Genomic DNA, 25,071 nt, shown 5'->3' on the forward strand with positions numbered 1-25,071 from the left:
TGCTTGAAAAACTACGCTTAGTCAGTCGGTACCTACAGGTCCAGCTAGCCACACAAGCCAATTTTGAACCAGAAGACTCACCGCCTGTTCCTTCGATTTGACACCCTGCCCTTTTGCCAGCTCCTCCCAAAATCCTCGGGGCATTTCCACCCTTTTCCTCAGCCACAGGAGTTCACATTTACGTCACAGAGAAGGGTGTCCACCACAGGTCTTCCCCCCGGCCGACCACAGGACACCCTCCTCCCCAAGAGGGTGGGAACATGCCCTGGGCACCCGAGGGTTTAGATGCTGTGCAAACACATACGAACTAGCAAGTTTGAGAAGAAAGGAATGGGTAAGAAATTATGCGTATGGGGTGTTGTCGGAAAATGGCTGCCTGCATACGGATACACTTTCTTGCTGCCATCCTTAAGGCCAGCGAGCACAGGCATGGCTTACCACTCAGTACGTGCTTTGTCTCGTACATCGTTCCTGAATGCGACAGCAGGACTCGGCATGAAGGTGCCTGGGGACACGCTTCTGAATTACGAATATGAACGTTATTGTAGTTATACCCCCCGCCACCCCATACTTTGCTTTTCAGTGTAGTCAAACTTAAAACCTTAATACCAAATCAGGTTCTTCCTAAAACTTATAAAGAAGCCTGTACATCTTGTCCCAGACTTCACCTTTACCCATACATGGAATTACTGTTACTGATGCTGCAGAAGCTGTAATTAACTTTTTATATGACAGATTAAGTCTTTAGATCTCAATGTCCTCCAAAAGCAAAGCAAAGGTTCTACATTTAGTAATAGTAATGCTCTGATCATGGGACCATGTTCCTCTTACCTTGCTGGGAATGGGAAATGCAGCATTCTCTTTTTTACCCCTCCTTTAACAAGCAAATACTGTGGAGCACCCAACTTTAATAGGAAAGGTAAACAGCTAGTTCTTTTATGTTAGATGCAGGAAATACCTGAAGAGTCCTTAGGTTGGATATGGTAAAGTTTATTTTTTTTTGCCTCATGTTTTGATTTAAAATATTTTTAAAGTTCATGTTGCGAAAGAATATCCTGAAAAGCAGGTTCCTTATTTTGGAAATCATTATAAAGTGGTCTAATTATGGCATAAAGTCCAATAAAATTCATTTGTTCCAGTCACTGGTCACATATTCAACTGGTAGGTGCGTGAGCTAAGAGATGAGAGAGTTTTATGAAACAGTGTCTGTCTTACCAGAGAGAAGCCTGGGGTTTCAATCATATTAAAAAATGACAGGACCTGTTGACCATTTCTAGCACAGACATCTCCCTCCCACTAGTGGAGCAGCGTCCTTTTTTACTGAGTATTTGAACATTTTCAGTGCCATCGAGTATCTTATGTCTCCTTATAAATTATTGGGAATAGCACATTTTGAAAAACAAAAATGCACAGATATATAAAAGGGAGGAAAATAAATTCAATAACTGAGATGAAAACCTAATTTGCTCAAATGTACATTCTACAGTAATGTACTAAGTAATGAGTTTTAATGATAGAAAAGTCTAAAATATTTATTCCAATTTCTACACTGGAAATACTTAAAGATACCATTTTAAAAACTAGTATTAAATATTAAAGTAGCAGTAGTTGAACACCTTTGCAAAACTCAATCCATGTTGAAATATAATATATGCCTGTGCATGAATTGGTTTATATATGTAAAGAAAGGAAAAGACTGAAATATGCAACTAAGCATTTAATCTCATGTAAGGATGTCCATAGTGGCAGAGCCCATGGACATGCTCCTATGAAAAACACAGATGTGATAATGTTCTGAATACATGATCAAGTAAAACTGAAGAGCAGCTGTTTTTATAAGTTCACAGTGAAGAGCACCTTGTGCAGGCATAGTTTGGAGAGAGCCTCACCTTTACCCCTGTTCTGATACTGCACTGAATGTTTCAATAGGATTTGGTAATCTGTAGAATAATTAAACTAAAATATAAAGCTTATAAAAAAAAAAAAAGAAGAGGTCCTGGAACATGGCAGAGAAATCAACTGTAATGATTTCTGCAATCATTTTTTGAATGTATTTTATTAATTAATTCCCTACTTATTTCTCTGAAATGAATGCAATGAAGAAGATTAATATTTTCTGAATAATTCCTTAGCTCATATACTGTTTAGCCATAGATCTAGTTTTGGAAAATTCTATGAGTATACTAAGGAAACATCCTGGGTATGAAAGCAATTCAGAGATGGTATTGAAAGTCACACCATGATTTGATAATTCTGTATCACCAGGAAAATTATTTGAATGATGGGATAGTGATTATTTTTGGAATCTCTCCTTATTTAAATTATCTTTATGTCATATTTCTTCAGAAATTCTCCTATAGCACAGAATTTCTTTCTCAATTAACTGGAAAAAAATATGGGATGGCTTAGTTTTGTAGCAGGGTTCAGGCACTTAGAAATGGAGCCAGATTTCTTGCACATCACAAAGGCGAATTCAGGGCAGTGCAGATACAAAAAGCTTTGCAATATGACTATTCACACCTAAAATTAGACTATGTCAAGTAGTAAAATCCAAGTGCCAATCACTCTCTCTGCAAAAAAGACAAAATCTTAACTCCTTTTAGGTTTTTTTTTTTAAGTTTTCTTTGTCATGGTCACAGCTAGAGACTTACGCTTTTTTTTTTCCCCCAGATTTTCTGCTTTTATTTAAAAATAAAAGACAGCACCTTCAGAGAAGCACCAGAGAAATGCCAGTGCCAGGTTCCAATAAAAAATAAAGTGCGCTGACACAGATTCTAAGGTCAGGAGGAAACAATATGATAATTTAGTCCGACCTTTTTCAAAACGTAGGGCACAGAAAACTGGGAGGTAATACCTGCAATAAAAGTTATTTTTACTAAGTTTACATTTTTGCACAATGACAGCTTTAATTGTCTCTCACTAGATGGACTTTTAGTAGGATTTTTCCAAGGTTATCTGGTGACGTTGTTTTAAAGGAAAACATGAGAGGAAGGTAACGAGAGAAAAGAGATTTCTCCGTTTGAAATATGCTCACTGCGTATTACACACTGTCATTTGACTGCCTGTCTCAGATATAGACTCTCCCATTTTCTGTAAGCAATCCACAGGACAACATTTTACTTCAATGAAAAGCTGAAAATACGCATTAGGACACCCTTCATGCCCAATACAGAGAACAAGAGATCTCTCTCATTCTTTTGAATGCTCAGTATATTTCAAATAATTACAAAAAAATATATAGAACTACATTTATTTATAAGTTTAGAAAAAAATCTTGCACTATATACTTTTTGAAAAGCTGGAGCTCAGTCAAATGTCACTGGAATGACCAAATACATTTTAAGAAAGATTTATTTGGGCGATGGTTTTGGATTTAACTTTTTCCATTTCCCAGCCCTGGGAGTTTCAGTTTTCACAAACATTAAAAATATTAAAGTCTCCCACTTTTTAATGATTAAAATGATTGTGGAGTTTTCCTTAAAGGTAGAAAGAGAAACCATTTTCCTTGAACTTTTCAGCTACCTGCAGCAATAGGCCCATCTTGGAAATTTCAGTTCAGGGACATTTTCAGAAACTTATAAGCCCTTCAAAACCGTGCGTTGACTCCTCACAGTTATTAAACATAACTAAGGTAGTTAGAACCACCCCAATGATATTTTTATGGCAGGTGTCACCAAGTAGTGCTGTTACATACAGTGTTCCTGTTCTCTGTGTGCGTACGTGTTCAGCTTTGCCTGCGCCAGGCTCTATGTAAAGGCAGTCATCTTTTTCCAGCAGCCTTGCACAAGTAACTAAGGAGTTTGTTAACCACAGGGTCACTTTTTATTGCAAAGCCACATAAGAACTAGGCAGAAGCTTTAGGGTATGTCTCCCAGAGACAGTGCTGGATGGTTTTTGCCCAGAAGAGACATATATTTGTTCAGGAACAAGTTACACATGGAGTAGATCTAGATTATCTGTCATTCACTTATTTTCAGCTAGGGAAGCAACCGCAAGGCTCCAAATAGTTGTAACTCTTCATAAGCAACAGTCACGTCTGCGTGCATTATCCCTGTCTCCTTCCATGTGCAAGAGCTGTATACTTTACACCCAGTGACATGTTATATAAAGTTTGAGAGGACTTGAGTTAATTAAAAAAGGTAGTCAGGATCTGTTAGATTTATAATGAAATCTTTAGAGTGGCAATGCAAAATCATTCTGCAGAAATCCCAAGACCTCCACATAAATGAACTCAGTTGATAATATTTATTGACAAAACAGTGGTATAATCTCATTAATATTTGCAAATTTCAGTTACAGGGAGGGCATGAGCATGTTAAGCAGTCACAGTTTTCCATTATGATTGGAACAAACACCAATTTATTAATTCATCATCTAATTCTGAAAAAGCTGAAAGTGTGATGCAACTGAGAATGATGTATGATAAAGTAGATTATTTTTGCATAGATGTAATGTTATTTTCTTCCTGTGACATTGAAATTCTGTGTCAATGTCTGGGAGAGGGGAAAGGATAAGAAAGCATAGGTCCTTCTTCATATAACTGAAGAATTGAGATGGATCACTTAGCATGATGAAAGCACGTAATACAGTATTTCATTATTCAAGACCTGAATCTGTTGGATAACAATCACAATTTCAGTTCACAAGAAGAGGGGCAACTCTATGTGTATTTCCCAAGAGGAAGAAAAAGGCAATGAAATACCATTTTGATCCTTTTTTTTGCAGCAAAGATATCCTCAAATGAAAAAATGGGCAACTAATCAAGCAGAATAGTTTGACAGGAGGACTCTGTCCTCATAAAGACTCCAACCAGAACTCTCAAAAGAGGTGTCTAATCATCAAAAGACATAGGGATTTCTTGATATAACTTTACATCTTCTATACAACTGCATGCTTATAGATACTAACAGAACAATTTGTATACTGAAGTAATGGATTATGTGTGGAGTTGTATAATCTTATTTTTCCTTCTGTTTTGTTTTGTAAATAATATAAAGCACTATCATTACTTTCTTATTTGGAGCATATTTGTACCAAAAGGCTCCTGTGGAGAATCAGAACCATTATCTACCTCAACTAACAACCAAAAATGTCACCCAGTTCCTAAGGAGCCAATGATTTTAGACCAGGACAGGGATAAAATAAACCCTCTGAAGCAAACCCTGCCCTCCTTCTACTCAAAGAACAGAACTGGTGTATTATGCATCACACATCTAGCACAAAAGCAACCATTCAGCCCCAGAAAGAATAGCTTGTAGATGTCACTGCCAGGCACAGTTTGCTGCCAATCTAAAAATAAGACACACGATCATAGAAGGAGCTGAAGAAGCATTCTAGAAACTCTTTGCTAGCTAGCAAAGGGCTGGACACATGCCGAAGTTAATAAGCCTTTTCCCACACAGGGTAGATGAGCAGTTCATAAACCTCCTTCCTAGAGCCTGCTGGAGCACTCAGAAAAGACCGTGACTTACCTGGGAAGCCAAAGAATCTCTTTTTCTCACAGTCCAGGTACATGGCATGCTGCAAGATTTCACTGTAGCTGCCCTCCTAGGCTTTTTACTTCATTCTGCTCCTGAAAGCACAACAGTGAAACACATCTCTTTTGGCATTCTTCATTAGATGTGATAAAAAAAAAAGGTTGGAACCAGAGCCTCATCACCTATCGTGGAAGATGTCACTCTGTCTCATCAGGGTGCACAGTGCGAATGGATCTCGACTCACAGTTCCTCAGGGGGAAGATGAATACATTTGGCGGCAGCTGGTAGAACAAGGAATATTTTGAGCTCATCCTTCCTTTCCCTCTGGCTCAAAAAGACCTCCTCCCAAAGGAGAACAGCTCCAGCCAAGCTGAGTAAGAAGATGCGCTGTGAGCTGGGAACTGTTTTCAGCTTTTCCAAAAGTTGATTTCCGTACAGAGAAGGTTAGGTCTAGAATGCCTCTAAGGCTGTAAGCAAGAGAGGGTTCAGATAAACCAGAAAGGTACACTTGCTCAAGGCCTTGCTAAGAACTACTTCTGGGTAGCGTTTATCCCTAATGGTCCAGCAGAACAGATGGCTAACAGGTTGCAGTCCCTGCCTGGAAGCAGTGGGGTTTATTTTGTGCCCAAAAGCTGGTCCCATTCCATGGCTGGATGCCCACTGCAATCTGTGGTTTGGAAAGAGTCTGAGGGTGAGGGCAGGGTCAGACCAGAGGAGGTAGATGGTAGAGGACCACAGGAGGAGCCCAGTGGCTTGGGCTGGACAAGCAAGGATCATCGGATTCAATTTTGCAATAGAAGAGGCCACAGCAGAGGAAGAAGCTGTAAAACACAGGCTGGGGGGCATGAGGATTGCTGTGTGGTGAGACTCAGTAACAACAGAAGTAGAGCACTGGGAGAAGCAACAAATACTGGATGAACTGCATATGAAATATATAAATCTCTCAAGACAAAGAGGTAGTAATCTTGTTTTTTCTTATATGCATGTAAGGGAATGGATTAAGGAATGCCATTGTTTGGAAAACCAGACCTGTATCTTTCACCTTGCCTAATTCCGGATTATAAAAGGATCATTTCCTGTACAAGTTTCAAAATAATCCTACATATTTGAATAGGCAGTCAACTACAAAACCAACAATGCAGAGCAGTTAATTCAGATGCAAATATTAACAATTACAGTAACACAGAACTCATATAGTTAGCAATCTACGGGCCAGATACTCAGATAATGAAAACTAAAATAACTGCTGGCATCTATAAATTCAGAGATTCTTACCTTGTATTTTTATAAATTTCAGCCTGCATCTCAGTGTGCTATTAACTGAACTGAGCTTAAAATTCTGTGTGCAGTCTTAAAGATAATTTTTGAAAAGGGTAGCCTTCTGAGGATAGTTATTTAAAATTCAGAAGGCTGCCCAGAATATCAGAGTAAGTTCAGCATTAGTGTAATTTTTCAACCTGACCCCAGAGGCCTACGAACTAAAATGCTAGCAGATTAAAATGCCTTTTAAGAACCATACTGCACTAAGCATATGTATTACAGAGTTATACTTTGAGTTATAAGCGGACAGTATCACTTTTGAGGTGGCAGCTGACACAGTCAGGCTAGAACAATTTTGCTATAGCGTGTGCCAAAGAGTTGCAGGCCCAGGCTAATAGAGGGGTCTCCATTACTGTAACAGCAGCTTCAAGGTTAGTTCGAGGGGGGTCAGAGTCAGGCCTGCCGCCCGCTGAAAGCAGTCAAGAGGAAGATACAATTTTGGCCAGAGTAACATCTGCTTTTTCATAGTTTATAGGAAGTTATTGGCACCGGTACCACGTTGTCACCAAACGTGTCATGATCTTTCTCCCTGGATGTCTCAACCTAACATCTGTTCAAAGTACCTTTATAACATAGGATGAAATATTTAATAGAAACACTTATTGCCACAAATGATGGTGTTTTGATATCAAGGCAGTCTGCAAAGAGATTTGCAGAGTTAGGTCATAATTTTGGAGCTTTTTCCAAGAAATAGACTGGATGACAAAGCCTCATCTTTGAACAAAGACACCGAAAGAAATCTCAAACTTGTGGTAAATTCTGTGTCTGCCCCAGATTTGAGACCAGCTACTAGTTCACTCTCCATTAGCAGCTGTTTGGTAAGAGTTTGTCGTCTTCCGGACTGCATGACTTGTATTCATCAACTGAGAGCTACCATCCCTGCAGACCAAACTGAAGGGAGAGAAGAGATAAAAGCAGAGGCACCAGAGGTGTTACAGCAGGATGCAAGGAGCAGGATGCTCTCTAGAACATGAATTACAGTTGTAGTTAGTAGACATGCTTCAGCCACACACTGAAGAAGCTCCAGGCCAGCTTTAGATCTACTTATTTAACTATTCCTTTTTAAGTACCGCTGATAAAGAAGTTAAACTTTTTAGAACACACTCATTTCTCCTTAATCATTACACCCCATACCAAGTGATAAAATGCATTTATATTTTGGTAAGAGTGTGTACAATATATATTTAAGAATAAATTAAAAATCAATATCTACAGGTATATCATAAATAATCATACAGTACCTTTCTCAGATTTTTACCAGGGGTCTTTCAATACTATCCCATTTGTTTTAAATATATTTATGGAGTTACATATTACACGGAATTTTCCAAGTGTGGAGAATTTTAGGGAACTCAGTGATTTCAATATGAAAGCAAAGTAAGTGACTTATATATCATCCCAACTTCCAAACCAAAGCTAAGCTCAAAATCCTGGTACACTTAATTAAGTTTCAGTTTTCTAAAAAAATCTTCACTTTGTTGGTCAAGCCAAATAGCTCCTACTGAATAATGAAACTGATATTTGACTATTGTCTATTTATGAGATTCAAATCCAATTTTTCTGTAGGTTGGGTCCATCAGGTTCTTTACATATGTACTTATGCAATAATTAAATTGGACTCCTTGAAATTCCCCGGAGAGATACCCTAAAAACATCACTTAGAGCAAGAAATGGCTAAAAGATTTATGTTTGTTCTTTCTCCCAAATTGAAACCACCAAAGGTATTAAATCAATGCAGCTTACCAGAGCCCTAACTGAAGGCATTGTCCAGAGAAGGCACCGGCACTTCATGACCTTCCCCCTGAGATTCGGTCTTGCCACACACCTGGGGTCATGGCATTTGGAGACAATTATTTTACCATTGGTAGGAAAGTATTCTCTCTGCTAGGTGACTTTCCTCCAAGAGCACTCTGATTTATGTATGCAAGCCATGAACCACAAAACTGGTACTGAAGGATTACAGTGAGAAGAAGAATCTCTCCTAGGCAACATTTTTATTTACCTACACCATTTCTGAAGTTGTGCTATCCTGCATCAGTGTCCTAGTTTTGGCTGGGATAGAGTTGATTGTCTTTCTAGTAGCTGGTACAGTGTTATGTTTTGGGTTCAGTATGAGAAGAATGTTGATAACACACTGATGTTTTCAGCTATTGCTAAGCAGTGTTTAGACCAGGTCAAGGATTTTTCAGCTTCTCATGACCAGCCAGCGAGAAGGCTGGAGGGGCACAAGAAGTTGGGAGGGGACACAGCCAGGGCAGCTGACCCAAACTGGCTGGTATTCCATACCATGTGACGTCATGCCCAGTATATAAACTGGGGCAAGTTGGCCTGGGTGGGGCAGACTGCTGCTCGGGAACTAACTGGGCATCGGTAGGCAAGTGGTGAGCAATTGCACTGTGCATCACTTGTTTTGTATATTCCAATCCTTTTTTTATTATTACTGTCATTTTATTATTGTTATTATCACTATTAGTTTCTTCCTTTCTGTTCCATTAAACTGTTCTTATCTTAACCCACAAGTTTTACCTTTTTCCTTCCGATTTTCTCTCCCATCCCACTGGGTGGGAGGAAGTGAGTGAGCTGCTGTGTGGTGTTTAGTTGCTGGCTGGGGTTAAACCACGACAATCGGTGAAAGAATCAAAAAACCTTGCAAAAGCTCACCGGTACAAGATGAAGAAAGAGTAGAGAAGATGACTTGTAGATATTGCAAAAGATGCAACAGTGATGATAAATACCAAGAAATAAAAAGCTGTGATAAGAACCACTGTCAATGAATGTATTTTTCCTCCACAACTAACAGAAATATTATTTTTTTATTAAATTAGTCCACTGTCATACAATTACTTATTAAAATTTTATCCAACTATCCTGTGTAAGCGGAATTTTCAGTTACCTGAGAATGTCTGTATTTTAAAGCTTAAAGGAGTTTGATTTCTGAGACCACACCCTAAAAATTAAGTCATTATTTTTTTCTGACACAGAGAATACTGAATATTCTACCAAACAAGGATTTTTCTCTCTATTTTCATTCTCTGGCAAAAGTTAGTAACGCATCTTTGAGAAGTGCTTGTACATTCACTTTTCTAAACCAGATTTTTCAATACTTTACAAACTTCTGACAACAAATGCACTGTAAATAGATAATAGCTTTCCTATAACAGCAATTTCTGGATAAACTGATGCCAGCATTCAATAAGAAACGTAACTATAAATAATGAAAAGTATGCAGAAAAGTAGCTACCATTTCCTAAAACATTGTACCACATTTAAATCTTCCACTACTTTCAGACCATTATTGTATATACCACAGTTAATGACTGCTTGCAAACAAATATTAAGCTCCTTTTACACTATTTGTCAAAAACATCATGCTGTGCTGTAGTAACACCACTTAAATCAGTGGAGTTCATTCCTAACGAGAAAAGCGAATAAACAATGTGTACGGATTTGGAGTCATACTGACCTAAATAAGACTACATCTATGCAAGTGAATTAAATAGCGCCAGGGCATGAATCTATGCCCTGGAACTATTTTTTTCGAAACCATAAAAATCTCAGGGCAGTCCCTGACACTTTTTTGATCTCGGCTATTTGACCAGCCGTTTCCCAAGGGTTTCCTGGGCACAGCTAGGGCACTAGCCCAGCCTGGGGACCGTTCCCGAGAGGCAGGCTAGCTGCAGCCTGTGCTCCGGAGGCTAAGGGAGCTTAACCATATGGAAGTGGCCATGCTTAGCTGGCCTCCAGGCTAGAGGGAGGCCTTGCATCATTCAGTTTATTCATAAAAATATAGGCAAGGAGCAGAAATGCAGCTGTAATAGGAAAAAAAAAAAAAACAACCCAACTTCTAAACAACAAACATTCCCAATTAGTCTCCCAACAGTAAACATTCCCAATTAATCTCTCATTATTACTGGAATAAAAGAGACAAACCCTGACAAATCTGTTCTCTTGTGTCCCTGGGGGATAAACAGAAGTGAGTGGCCAGCTTCTGTCTACCACCGTGCTGGGGCTTTATACTGTATCTCCATGCTCTGCTTTCCACATTGATCCAGTGCACGGGTGCTGATACACATCCGAGTCCAGAGGCAAGCTGTCTCCTGCATAAGCACTACTTACTGATACATGTCAAGTCACATAAACAACACATATTCAACTTAAATTGCTGAAACGGTAGACTAAGTAAATTAGATTTCTTTCCAGCTGGCCACTAAATGTCTTTTAAACCTACATCCTGAGCCTAAATACAGTTCAGTCAGAGGACATTTTCCTCTTAAAGTTGTTAAAAAGACACACCTGACTTCCCACTCACCGTTTTCTTCAGTTATGCCAAAGAGACGCTTCCTTCCCTCTTTCTTTCTGTTATCACCTTAAGTCTGCCTCAATGCATGAGCTGTCTTGAGGAATAAATAAGCAAACCTGCACTAGTAAGTGCCTTTCCAAGGAAGTGCCTGGTTACCTTTCCAATACTTCCACTTTATCCACTAGACTAAAACTATGATCTACCCAATGATGTGTGCTTTAGAACTGGGCAAGAAGTATTCTCCCCATCAGGAAGAATGTTTGGAGCTTTTGAAAATCTTTTGGGAAGTTGCAAAAGGAAGTTAAAAATCTTAAAAGTTTAGAAAGAAAAACATTTTGATTAGGGGGAAATCAAGAGTCTTGTGTTGATATTTTGGGGGCATTTTTTCAGGTTTTGATTTTTTCCTTATTTTTATAAAAAAATCACTTTATAGATTAAAAAAAAGAAAAAATATATCTTTTAATTGATGTATGATCACAGCACACAGAAAATGTATGAAAGTACATCTTTTCTACAGACAGCTTTGGTTCCAAGGAACTTATATGTCTGAAAAACAAATTTCAAAGAAATTTCAACCAGCTTCAAGTTTTTCATGAGAGCTGACTGAAATATCTTCAAAGACAAGATTTTTGTAATAAAAAGTTTTGATCCATTCTGAAGTGACATTAAAAAATGCATTTTTTTATTTTAATACAGAATATTTTCAAGGTGATGAGTAACAAAGAGGCATTAATCAGATATATTTAACTGTGTAAAAGAGAAAATTGTTTGAAAGCTTAAAAATATTTTTATCTCTTTTTCTTTTTTTCCCCCTCTTTTTCTCACTGAATTCTTCCCTGCTTCCCCAACAAGAAAAGCAGAAAAGAAAAATGACATACCTTTAAGAAACTTATATTCTATTTGCTTCTGAAACAAACAAAGCAAAAATGCCTAGTTTGTTTTGTTACAGAAGAAGAAAGTTGACAAATCTGAATGACAATTAAATCTTTTTCAATCCATTTTTGATAATTCCTTTTCAGGGATAATGCTGGTAAGTAAAGCTTCTGTCACGAAATTCATCCTTTGTTGTTTCTTGCTACTAAGTTGTGTAAGGCGGAGGTACACAAAAATGTCTCTGAAGCACCTGCACCATAAATAGTCTCTTTGCTAGCCTCCAGGAGAGAAACGAAGGCAGTTACAGCACTGTAGGTGCGATATATAAGAGAGGAAAGGGCTATTGATTCATGTTCACCTGGATCTACCTCACTAGCAGCCAGGCAGCAGTCCTGAAGGAACTGCTGGGAAAGCAACCACAGAAATGAAATGCGGTTTTAGGAAGATATGAATGAAAGCCTGGGTTTCCATTTTCTGCAGTTGTGCAACTCAACTTTTTGAAGCCTGGGTTGTTTGGCTATACCTGAAGGAAGTGGATTTCATTCTTAGGTCAGAAACCGTTGAATAGAGGATACTGAAAGAGGGGCTAGCAATGCCAGTTGTAAGCAGAATTGTTTGGTATATGCAAACTGAGAACTTCTAATCCTAGAACAAATTTTCACTAATTCTCCTCAAATCTTTTCTACCTCTGAGTGAAAACTCTGTGCTTGGTAAAAAGCTTATCAGTCATATTTTCTTTTTCGGAATTATTTACCAAAAAGCTTATAATAGATTATTTTAGCCAGATTGTACATCACGAGTCATGAATGTAATTTTCCACCAGAAGACGAATAAAGGTATGTTGTTTGGCTATACTGATAGACTCTATACTGATAGACTTTTTTCCTACTGCAAATCTGTTTTACTTTACATTGAAGATTAATTGTTTTACAAGAGGCAGGAATGTGAAATTATAAATAGGAAAGATTTGCTGCCACCTCTGACATTATTTTACATATACAACAGTTACAAAGGTGAGGAAATGCAGCAGCAAATTATCTAAAATAATTTTCTCTAATTCATACTTCTGACATCATGCCAAAGTTAGGTCCACTCAATCCAGCCAACTGTCTTTTCAGCATCAAAAGTTAATACTAAAAAATGGTATATCTATTTACTGCATTAAATACAGTGCTGTATTAAATACTCCTCTACTCTACTGTCATCATATGTTTTCCTAAAGCTCCACATTACATTCACTGATAATCTTTCCTGGTTCTTCAATGTAAGACTGTAGTTGCTTTTTCAAGTCTTAACAGGAAGATCTTGACTGTGATTGTAGATGACACTAGCCTGTAGCTGGCAAAATATCTTTCAGGTTCATGTTTTTCAGGACATAATGTAACATTGGCTTCAGACACTGAAGTGAAGATTCATTTTGTTTTCTCCTTTTTCAGGATTCAGTTACTTTTTTTTTTTTTTTTTTTTGGCAGCACTGGCTATTATTTATAGCCTTGAGTTTAAAACATTCTGCAGGAGAACCATTGGACCCTGCTGTTTTACCTTCAGGAAACAGTTTAACCACTCTCAGCTATTTATTGTGCTGTCATATCTTCCTCTGTATCTTCATGGTCAGAAAGGAAGAACAACCAGCAAATCCCTGCTGGGGTGAGGAAATCAGACAGTAACAAAGTAGGGCATTATACAGATTTTTATATTAAAAGAAAAAAAATTTATATGTATGCACATGTATACACACAGATAAATGTGTATACAAATACACACAAAATCTGTTAGGGCCATCTGGATTTGCAACATGGGAAATGGTTATTTTCTGGCTTTTGACTTTTTTTTGAAGCTTCCGTCCTATCGGTATGTCAGCTTTAGTTACTTCTCCCGTGGTCAGAACATGTTAGGTAACTGAACTTCTGTAATTTTATTTTTAACCACAGTTGCATTTATTTTTATGTTTTACTTCTGTCTTAAGGATCTTTCATAAAAGAGTACATTTTTTCCTCTCTTTAAAAAATCCAACAAAGCACATCCTTACATATTTTTACCTCATTTTGCCATGTCTCCACTCTTTCCAACTTTGTTTCTAGGTTCATTTAGGGTTTTGCCAAACTCACTTGTGTCTGTCTATCTGGCAAAAGTCATACCTTCCATAACGGTGTCTGGTAAGAGAAAAAAATAAACCCAAACCTCTCTGCACAGAATCCAGGTTGCAGTGTAAATTCATTTCCATTGATGTAAACTGACTTGTCTCCCATGAGATGCCAGTTTTCTAATGCTGTCATCATAGTAGCAATGCCAGGTTGCAAAGGGAGGTTTTGATGTAGGTTGAAAGTCCGTCAGCTAGTGCAGAAAGTTTACATGCTGCTGAGCAAGCTTAAGTACCTGTTGTAGAGGACAAATCCCTTATTCATTGGCTCAGTTTCCACTTAATTCTACTTAGGATTAATCCATTAATATTAATATTTCCTTTAAATACTTTTAAAGAAAAATAGCATATATATATATAGATTATAAATTGGTTCATGAAGTCCTTCTACCAATTGTTTTTGGTATTCGCAGACATTTTTTAGCGATTTTTGCTGTAATGTAAAATCCTGTCATCCCTTGGTAGACTCTGAATATGTGTCTGCTATAATACAGTCTAATAGTTTTATTTATGACAGTCCTTTGGAGACTCCAGCAACTGTGTGCAGTCAAGATCGTTCAAGCCATTATGATACAAGATTGTATTACAGTGATTTGAATGGATAAAAGTTCTTTCATCTCCAAAAGAGAAATGGATTGATAGACACTGTTCTGTAACATATCAGGACAAATGTGTTACTTTAATCCCCCAGACACAGAGCTGTATTTTCTCAAGCAGCACTGTTGCAAGCAATAAGATGCATAAGGACTAAGAGTGCTAGTGCACAAAAAGTACAGGAATTACCATTTTTTTGTAGTGTGAAACATTCTGTATCAGCTCAGGTACCTTAAAAAGCCTTAAAAATATTTGGGGATATTCAACACTTTAAACATGGGGGCATTCCTTCAATTTGCCTCCTTGAAAAATGGCCGGATCTTACAAAATTGGCTATTAAAATCTACCTTATGCAGTATTAGTTCCTGATATTATATCTAGAGTTCACTTTGTGGTAGTCCTTCATTATAAACTTCATCCTTCACATCTTATCTGCAAAAGTTCATTTTGATTAGAAATATCAAAGAGTACAGTTGTGCAACTCTTTTTAAAACAGTTAATAGCTTGCAGTACTTCTAAAGTATACCAAATATTAACAGACCCCCCCCCAGAACTAGAAATATTTAAAGCTTTTCCCCTGGAAGTTAAAAATTAAAGTTGTCTGATGCTGCCAATATTTTATAACCACAGATTTAAACACTTGAATAAACTTGGGAAAATTATTACTTTTCATGGTCATTGATCATGAAAGCATCTTTGTTCAACAAAATGTGTGATTAGGTCCCTTTGAGGTCAGCACATGCTTAAAGACTAATATTTATTTAAGGGTTTTGCTGATGTGAATCTTTCTGCAATTACCATTTCATCTGATTGTGTTAACAATGCACAGTAATGCTTGTTTGTTCAGGAAGAAATTTTGTGCTTACAGACTTGTAATGCTTGAGAGAGAGAGTGTGTGGAGCTAACGCTGTACTTATGCAACAGGACAGAAGTACTATTAAGCGCTATTGCTGGGTTGGGCAAACCAAGTGCATAAATAATATAGAAAAACATAATCTTGGTAGCAAATGGTGTCTGGCCATTTTCCTTAAAAGATTAAAAGTTCTGTTCTTGACTATTTTTTTTTAATTTGCATGCATTTGTATTCTGAGCCCAAACTAAACTAGTTTTTTCTTGTATATCCATCTTTATTTCATTTAGCCGGTAGCCTATCATTTCAATCTGCATGCTTTTCTAGGGAAGATCATATTATCAAGGAAATGTCCTGACTGAAGTAAGAGAAAATTGAACACAAACACACACACACACACACACACACACGAAAACAAAGCGCAGTTGAGACTAGACATAGGCCAGTAATTGATATTTTAAGTTGCATGTGACACTCTTTCCTCTTTCTGTTGCAATGCATTTAGATATTGTATGGCTCTCCAGACATGCTATGCATAATTTTACATACCATCTGCTTTACATGCCAGATTCCATATGTACAATGTATAACCTAAAACCAATATTTTGATTGATTTGAGCTACAGTGGAGGCTTTTGTTCTTAAATTGCTGAATAGAAGAATATAGTCCTAAATAAATTATCTCATGAATATGTTCTAGGATTAACAAACAAACGAATTTATTCTGAAAAAGTTTTAAAAGGTGTAATAATTACAAAATTCAGGTGACTCTCAACAATGCCACTAATATTGCTTCCTAGATTCAAATACTAAGAGACCTGTAAACACTTGCTACCATTCACTGAACAACCATAGCAATACAATGGCATAAACATGTTTCAGAGTCAAGCAAGGGACAGCAAAAATAGTCTAGAAAATGATACATCTGAATAAAGATGAACAGAATTTATTCCTCAAAACCGGATGCGGTTTATAAAGATGCTAAAAGTGAATAACAGATATTCAGAATTATGTCCTGAAGATTCCCAGTACTTCACTATATTTCAACCTTCTTTCAAACCTGTTTTAAATACTCAAATCTTACATACTCTTCAGTTACAGGTAAGCCTAAAAAACCTAACTTTCTGTTTTGGAGATGCTGTCCATGAGAACATCTGGCTGCATTTCCACATGCACATACAAAGAATAAGTATTGGAACACCAAAATGAAAAGAATACAGAATTTCAAATGATGGCTCTCAGGACAAAAATGAAGATTTTTGCAAATATATATCCTCATTTTTAGAACTGCTGGCGCTCTTCATCCAAGCAAGCAAAGAAAGAGGATTAAACATTGCTTTGGACCTTAAAAAAACCACTACCACCCCCCATACCCCCCCCCCAAAAAACCTAGTCCAAAACTCTTCATATGGAAATAATCACCATATTGTTCACATTTGACTTGAAATGGAAGTATTAGCAACAAAAATAGATTGTGGCATTACAGTGTGTTAGTAAACAGCAGATAGAGTGGAGAACACAGGAAGCAACAAAGCAGCTCAGAGAAAATTTTTCTCCATACACTGTCTCATAAAATACGTACCCTTCACCTCCTTATACGGCACTTGATAGAAGAAACGTTTGAATTCACAGGGAAATTAGAAAGGAACAAGTAATATGACATTTTAAGAAGGACGTTTCTGTCTTCCATATGTAATTGCAAGGAGAGAGGAAATAATCAGTGAAGCATTTGTCCATTTTACAGGGTTTTTTTCATTGTAACATGAACATCTTAATCTGCTCACAGTTAAGTATCAGTGGAACATTCAGTTCAATTCAATGACAATTCTACCAGATGCCTACAAATAAAGCTGAACAAGAGATGCAACACCTCAAACTTTTTTTATCCTTGCTTTTTAACACAAACTTGTGCTTAAAAGGGAAACATTATTATTGGACCATAACTGAGAATGGTTATTTTTCTTATTGTATTGGGTTTGTTGGCAAGGTTTTGGTAGCAGGGGGGGCTACAGGAGTGGTTTCTGTGAGAAGCTGCTGGAAGCTTCCCCCATGTCCGACAGAGCCAATGCCAGCCGGCTCCAAGATGGACCCGCCGCTGGCCAAGGCCGAGCCCATCAGTGACGGTGGTAGTGCCTCTGGGAGAACAGATTTAAAAAGGGGAGAAAAACTGCACAATTGCAGCCGGAGAGAGGAGTGAGAACATGTGAGAGCACCAGCCCTGCAGACCCCCAGGTCAGTGCAGAAGGAGGGGAGGAGATGCTCCAGGCGCCGGAGCAGAGATTCCCCTGCAGCCCGTGGGGAAGACCATGGTGAGGCAGGCTGTCCCCCTGCAGCCCAGGGAGGTCCACGGTGGAGCAGATCTCCACCTGCAGCCCGGGGAGGACCCCACGCCGGAGCAGGTGGGTGCCCGAAGGAGGCTGTGACCCCATGGGAAGTCCACGCTGGAGCAGGCTCCTGGCAGGACCTGTGGCCCCGTGGAGAGAAGAGCCTACGCTGGAGCAGGTTTTCTGGCAGGACTTGTGACCCCGTGGGGGACCCACGCTGGAGCAGTCTGTGCCTGAAGGACTGCAGCCCGTGGAAGGGACCCACGCTGGAGTGGTTCATGAAGAACTGCAGCCCGTGGGAAGGACCCATGTTGGAGAAGTTTGTGGAGGACTGTCTCCCGTGGGAGGGACCCCATGCTGGAGCAGGGGAAGAGTGTGAGGAGTCCTCCCCCTGAGGAGGATGAAGTGGCAGAGACAACGTGTGATGAACTGACCCCAACCCCCATTCCCCGTCCCCCTGCACCACTAGAGGGGAAGAGGTAGAGAATTCGGGAGTAAAGTCAAGCCCAGGAAGGAAGGAGGGGTGAGGGAAAGGTGTTTTTAGATTTAGTTTTTATTTCTCATTATCCTACTCTGATTTGAGTAATAAATTGAGTTAATTTTCCCCAAGTCGAGTCTGTTTTGCCCATGACAGTAATTGGTGAATGATCCCTCCCTGTCCTTATCTCGACCCACAATCCTTTCACTATATTTTCTCTCTCTCTTATCTTGACCCATGAGCCTTTCGTTATATTTTCTCTCCCCTGTCCAGCTGAGGAGGGGAGTGATAGAGCGGCTTTGGTGGGCACCTGGCATCCAGTCAGGGTCAACCCACCACAGTTATTGATGTAGTAGTTACAGTCTTCATGGACTATGGGCATAATTCTCATACTTGACAAGTTGTTGACCACATGCAACATTTTCTGGGTTCTTTCAACACTCAGATTTAAAAAAAAATTAAAAGTGTGTCTTCACACTTTCCTTTTTAAGGCATTGCAAGCAATTGAAAGTGGTTAGTCAGGTTACAGGAACAAGACTAGCTTTTGCCATTTGAATATCAATATTTTTATTTGGTGTTTCATTATATATCTGACTGCTCCCAATCTAAATACTGCACTGAACAGAGGCTGTTCTGTGAACTAGAACTTCCATTTGCTAATGGATTTTTTTTGCATAAAATCTTCTTTGTAATCCATATGAATATGGGCATTTTAATTATTAATCAGAAGCTTTCTTTCTTATTTGTATCTGTGTTGTAAAAGAGTTCTTAAAAACGGGATAAAAAATTAATGTACATTTAGATTTTTCTCCTCCCTAGAGGGAGGCTGTTCATGAGTTAAATGCTTATGCAACACCTTTCCTTATAAACTCTACTACATTTCTCTTGTTACTTCTCTGTCAAGCCTTTCTGGGCCTGATCCACAGGCCACTGAAGTCAGTCGGAGCCATCCAATTGTCTCAGTGGTCTCCCTCCGCTTCCAACTTCTTAGTGAGAAAAACAGATATACAGCACCGGAAAAGTGTAAGGTACTACTCTGGTAACACTTTGTAATGTCTGTGGGTAAAACAACGGGCTTCAGTCCATCTTGATATCAAACATGTCAAGAAATCATTCCAATATTTCTCCACTGCAAAGCGGGAATGAAAATCTAGAATGTATTTCTGACACAGCGCAGCTAAATCTCATCGGTTAAAGAGCCAGCTTTTAAAAATTAAGTTTCTTTTATACATCTCTCTCACTTTGCCATCTCTCAGCCTGCTGCCCAGTCCCTTTCACTGGAAAAGTATTCGGTACTGGCCAGAAGCTTCTTCCTCTGAAGTCAATTGGGAGTTTTGCCATTGACTTCAGTGGGAGAGTTATCACACCCAGGATGCAAAACACAGTGAGAAAAGACACCATTGTCAAAGTAGCCATCGCAAAAGTAAGAAAAAGATACCTAAATGATTTGGCAAAATCCACTTAAAAATCTCCAGCAACAGCCAGCTTTTATGTACGTTTCCCACGAATCGCACCAGGCAGCCTAGGAGAACAAAAAGCCCCTTGCCCGGCACCCCTGCCAGTCGGGAGCCGGAGTCGAAGCCCAGCCTGAGAGGAGTTAGCCTGGCGCAAACCCGAGCTCAGCAGAGCCGCCCGCTAATCGACAGCAAACATTTTGCGAACGTGAAGCCTCTTCCCTCGGGAACGAGCGTTTTCCCACCGGAGCCCACCGCACCGCCCGGGAGGGAGCAGCCGGGACGGGGAGCGGGCGGGGGGAGCTGCGGGCACCCTCCGGCGGCGGTGCCGGGGCACACCGTGGCCCGGGGCTCCGCTCTCCTCCCCGCTCTCCTCCCCGCTCCCCGGAGCGCAGCACCTGGCTGCTCCCCTCCGCAGGTAGAGGCGCCCGGTGGAGCTCCTCCTCTGCCCCGGACGGCGGCACCGCGGCTCCCGAAACACCGGACCGCGCTGGCAGCCCCCGGGGACGTCGCCAAAACCGAGGCGGAGGGGGAGAAGCGGGGCACGGTCCCCGGGGTGGTGGTGGGGGGGGGGTGGCCGGGGGCACCGTGCCCTTCGCGCCCCGGCGCCCGCAAGGCGCGGAGCAGAGCGGAGCCGCCGAGGAGGGACCCCCCAGCCCGGCGGGGCACCCTCCACACCTTCCCCGTCCCCCGGGGGACCCCGGCGCGGCGCGGAGCCCCGTACTCACCGCGGTGCTGCAGGCAGCAAGCCGCAGCGCAGGCGAAGAGCCCCCGCCCCGGCGGGTGCCCGCTGCGGTGCACAGACCCCGTCCCTCGGCTCCCACATCCGAGCCCCGGCCGCGCAGCTAAAAGTCCTTCTGAGGAGCACCCGCCGAGCCCCGCCGCCTCCCGCCTCGGATCGCTGTCATCTCCCCTCCCCTCCCCTCGCCCCCCCCTCCCCGCCCCGCGCCCCCCCCCGGCGGGCGGCAGCATTATAAAGCGGTCCCTAACCCCGTCAGATCACGCACCGGCAGAGGTGCCGGTCCTCGCCGCTACTTACCGGGCATCCTTCAGAGCGGCGGGCGGGAGGGAGCGAGAGAGGAGGAGGAGGAGGAGGAGGAGGAGGAGGAGGAGGAGGAGGAGGAGGGATGGAGGGCGGGCGGCCGGGGAGGCGGGGGGGGCTCCTGGCGGGTTGCGCGGCGCTTCTCGGCAGCCCCGGGCAGCTCGGCGGAGCGCTGCGAGTCAGTGAGTGAGTGCCTCCGTGCGTGTGTGCGCGTTGCTGGACACAAGCGAGCGGAGACTCAGGCACCCAGCGGGCGGCGGGAAGCGGGCGGGGGAGTTCGAAGGGCGCAGCGCAGCGCGGCCAGGTGCCGCCCAGCGCGGCCCTCCGCGGCCCCCCGCGCCCCGCCGCCGCGGCGGGAGCTGCTGGGGAAGGGGTTGGGGGAGGCGCGCATCCTCCCCGGTGGCACACGCACGGCGGGGAGCGGAGGGGGGGGGGTTGGGGGGGGAGCGGGGGGGAGGGATTAAAAATAATGATAATAAAAAAGCCCAATCACCAGGAAAGGAAAGAAAAAAACCAGCAAAACTCTGTCTCTACTTCCCGGCCGAGGTTGGACCCCCCCCGCTCCAAAGCTGCGGTCCCGCGGCAGCGGCGCGCTCCCGCCGGGCCGGGAGCCGCCGCCGCCGCCGCCCGCGGTGCAGCACGGCAGCAGCTGCCGGTAGCGCCCGGCTGAGAGCCGGAGCCTCTCCCCGCGCACGGAGGAGCCTCCTTCCTTCCCTCCTTCCCTCCTTCCCTTCCTCCCTCCCAGCTCGCTAAGGCGGGCAGAGCGGGCAGGTGCTGCCGGCTCGCCCGGCGGCCGAGGGAAGGGCAGGGCCGGGCCCTCCGCCGGCTCTGTGCGGAGGGGGGGGGGGCAGCGGCCGGGCTCCCCCAGGCACCGGGACGGCGCTGGGAGGCTGCCCCCGCCGGGAGGCGGCTTGGTGGGGGGGGAAGCCGGCTGCCCCCGAGAGCTGCCGGCGGGCCCCGGGAGCTACGGCGGAGGAATGAAGAAGCGGCGGGGAGGGCCCGCCTTAGCCGGGCAGCGGTGCAGTGCCCCACTGCATGCCTGCAAACGGCGTGTGTCCGTCCCCCCCCCCCCCCCCCCCCACCGCTCGGCTCACCTTCTGCCTGAGCGGAATGACCCGCTGAAGAGGACCGAGGACGGTGCATCGTTGCTGCCTGGTTTCTTGGCGGGGGGGGGGGGAGCAAGCGGAGAAGGGAGGGAGGGCATAATTATAACAATCACACGGAAAGGGGGGAAAAAATAAAAAAAAGCAACACGCACACCAAAAAAGCCCGTTCTCGGGAGAGAAATCAAAAATAGCCACAACAGCATTGAAAGTTGCTCGCTTTGTGATTTGCATTATAACGCTGCCGCTGCCGCCTGTCTCCTCCAACCGCGTACCCAAGAAACACGCAAGATGGGAGAGAGGGAGCTATCTACTTTTTGTGTGCTTTCCCTTCCCGGCGGTAGTTCTCTCAATCTCTGTCTCTCAAAAAAACCCCAACCCCCAAAATCAAACACTCCCACCCTCACACCCTTTGCTGGAGAGGCTGCTCCAGGTTTCCGAGTTGGAAGTGGAGTTTGAGGCGGGGGTAGAGGACCCCTGGGAGCGCTCCCCCCGGGGCATGGGCCCTCGGCTTTGGCACCCCGGGGGGAGAAGGCAGTGGGGAGCCCGGGGGGCGGCCGGGTAGTGCTCGGCGGCGGAGGAGCCGGGCCTCAGTACCTTGGAGATACCCGCGGGGCCCCGCGGAGCGCCGCGCAGCTTGCTCTCCCCCCCGCCAAGAGGGCTCGCCGTGACCCCGCGCAGGTTGCGCCGGGCGGGGCGGGGCGGCGGCCGCGGAGGGCAGCGCGGCCGCGGAGCGCAGGGCAGGCCTGGGAGCGCGGGAGGCCGCCGCCTGCCTTCCCTCGCTCCTCCCGCTGTGGAAATCCAGATGAGTGATAAGCGGTGCTGTTTTCGGGGAAAAAAGATTGGATAAAATCAAACTTTTATTTACCACCAATTCACGCCCTGATGAAAAAAAAAATAGCACCAAACCTTAACCCAGATTACACAGTTGAACGTATCGAGCCGGAGGTAGCGTGGCTGTTTGCCAGACCTATGATCCATTAACCTCTTTAGCTCATTGTTGGCAGGCAACAATAGCACGCGATCAAATTCTTGTATTTTAAAGACAAGCCGTTTTCTTTTCATAGTAAACTCCTCTCTCCTATGTTGCAATTAAAAGGGTCTTTTCAACAACAGAAGTAATAAGAAATATACTGTGGGGGTTTTGCTGCTTTGTGTTCATTTTATGAGCAAAAACATTGTGCTACGCTTAAGGTAATATGTACAAAGGTGGACAGCAGCACATGAAAAATTCTTACTTTATAACAAGGATTTTGGATAATTTTACCTTCACCATTTAATTATGTATTATTTAGAGTGTGTGCCATTTAAAGTTTTAGTTCCGGTTCTTTTACAGAGAGAAACCAAGCAAAACCCAACATAATCAAAATTAGAGCCTGAAAATAGGATATAGAGGGCCCTTTTTTTCTTTCCATATATATTATAGGTGTATATACAGATATATGCCCTTAAATCCAAAAACATTCTGTCTGAAGTTATATATTTATACATAAATGTGTGTGCATGGGTATATGCTATATATATACACCCATTATATAAATAACATACTTCAAAATCATTAAAAAAATTAGTATAGAAAATGAGTATAGAAAAGAAGCAAAGAGAAAAACACAGCTCTCAACCCCCTGCCGAGTGCTATAAAAAAATGCTACCACTTGGAGGAGAAGTCATAGAATCACTGATACAGAAAGAATAGGAAAGTTATACCTTGCACCTTATTCTTTACACAAGCAACTTAGTTAATAGAAATACAGCTGTGGAAAAATGGAAGTACAATGTTCTCTGGGGTTTTTTTGGTGTAGGACATTTTGACATTAGGCTTTGGTCCTAACTGCCATATGCCAAAATATTTGTTTTGGAAAGTCTGTATTCAGAGAAGTTGAATCTGTCACTGCTAAATCGAGCTGTCTGGTCTGGGAGTGGAAGATAATAGGTGCAAAAAAGATGACTGATCCCATGAGGATCTGGGGAAAAGGAATGGGAAAGGTGATGGGGATGGGGAGTAGGGCTAGCTGGGTGACAACAGTGAATACAAGAAGCTGGTGTGTTACAGGGGAAACTGGGCCTGGAAACAAAATGCCATCTCATGCGGAGGAGGCAGCGTGAAAGAAGACCTTCATCTCCTTTTTCACGGTCAGGCTGTGCTGTAAAACACATCCCATTGCTCATTAGAGGATAAGGAGTGTAGGGTAATTCCTACGCCCTCTCAAGACCTCCACGCATTGCTTCTAAATCCTCTGTGGCTTAGGAAAAGTCCTCCCAAAAAACCCAAACATGAAACTCTGGGATAATGCTAAAAAGTCTAAGTTCACAGGACTCACCCACTTCCTAGAGGATCTTGGGTTGTTTGTTTATCCCAAGGAGGAAGGTTTTAGGGGTGCTTTTTGTCACCCTAACAAACTCCTCAGACATAATCAGCTGGCACTATGCTGTCTTAGCCCGAAGAGGGAAAGGCCCGAGACTCTTTGCTGGCTATTTTATGGTTTTAATCTGAGAAAATGAAGCCTTGATCCCATTTTCATTAAGATCAGTAACAAAATCAAGAACTGACTGATACATTAGCGGAATGTTTTGAGTGCGTGAGACTGCCTGGCTTCAAGAGCAGACGTTCGGGGTGGGAAAAAGATGTAAATCTACGCTGTATAAATAGCATTAAATTTAGGCTATATTTCCACCTGTTGTGGTAAGAGTAGTCATTAATAGCTCAAAAATGAATGAGTGCTTATTGCTACTGTAGGAGGCCTGTTAAATATTGAAAGTAGGTATATTTTAGCTGGTTGCTTTTTCACTGTGTTTTCTTCACTAAGTCCAAAGTGTTTTCTCCTTACTTGAGAGTTGCCTACTGTAGTATGGGAGAGGTATAAGGCATCACACACTGGCTCCTTTTTGCATATGCCGTGTAGGATAATCACTTTGCTATTAGATGATGCAAAACTGTGAAGTTCCTGGCTATCCAAGCTTTCTGCCTTTCATGTGGTACAAAAATAGCTGATATTTGGTAGCCATTATCATAAGGAAATACAAATTTGAGCCCTCTGTTCTTTAATAAAGTTGGTTTTAAATTTATTTCTTTTTCTACTACAAGGTATATTATCCAACAGCTTTATTGTATTCATT

General features: G+C 42.3%; 1 protein-coding gene across 5 annotated transcripts in view; it reads right to left on the minus strand.

Moving 5' to 3' along the window:
* The window catches only part of HS3ST5 (heparan sulfate-glucosamine 3-sulfotransferase 5), a 199,539-nt gene extending 177,515 nt beyond the window's left edge, over positions 1 to 22,024 (minus strand). For 2 of the 5 annotated variants that reach the window (XM_052781319.1, XM_052781311.1), the window contains exon 1: positions 20,538 to 20,696. The gene's annotated coding sequence lies outside the window, so the exon portion shown is untranslated. Of the gene's footprint in view, positions 1 to 5,471; positions 5,573 to 20,537; positions 20,697 to 20,848; positions 20,879 to 21,945 lie in introns of those variants that run through there. The other 3 variants (XM_052781312.1, XM_052781313.1, XM_052781316.1) reach the window with 3 other exon arrangements.
* Between the last annotated feature and the right edge of the window lie 3,047 nt (positions 22,025 to 25,071).

This window comes from Harpia harpyja, chromosome 3, assembly GCF_026419915.1.
Source record: "Harpia harpyja isolate bHarHar1 chromosome 3, bHarHar1 primary haplotype, whole genome shotgun sequence".
Lineage (NCBI taxonomy): Eukaryota > Metazoa > Chordata > Aves > Accipitriformes > Accipitridae > Harpia > Harpia harpyja.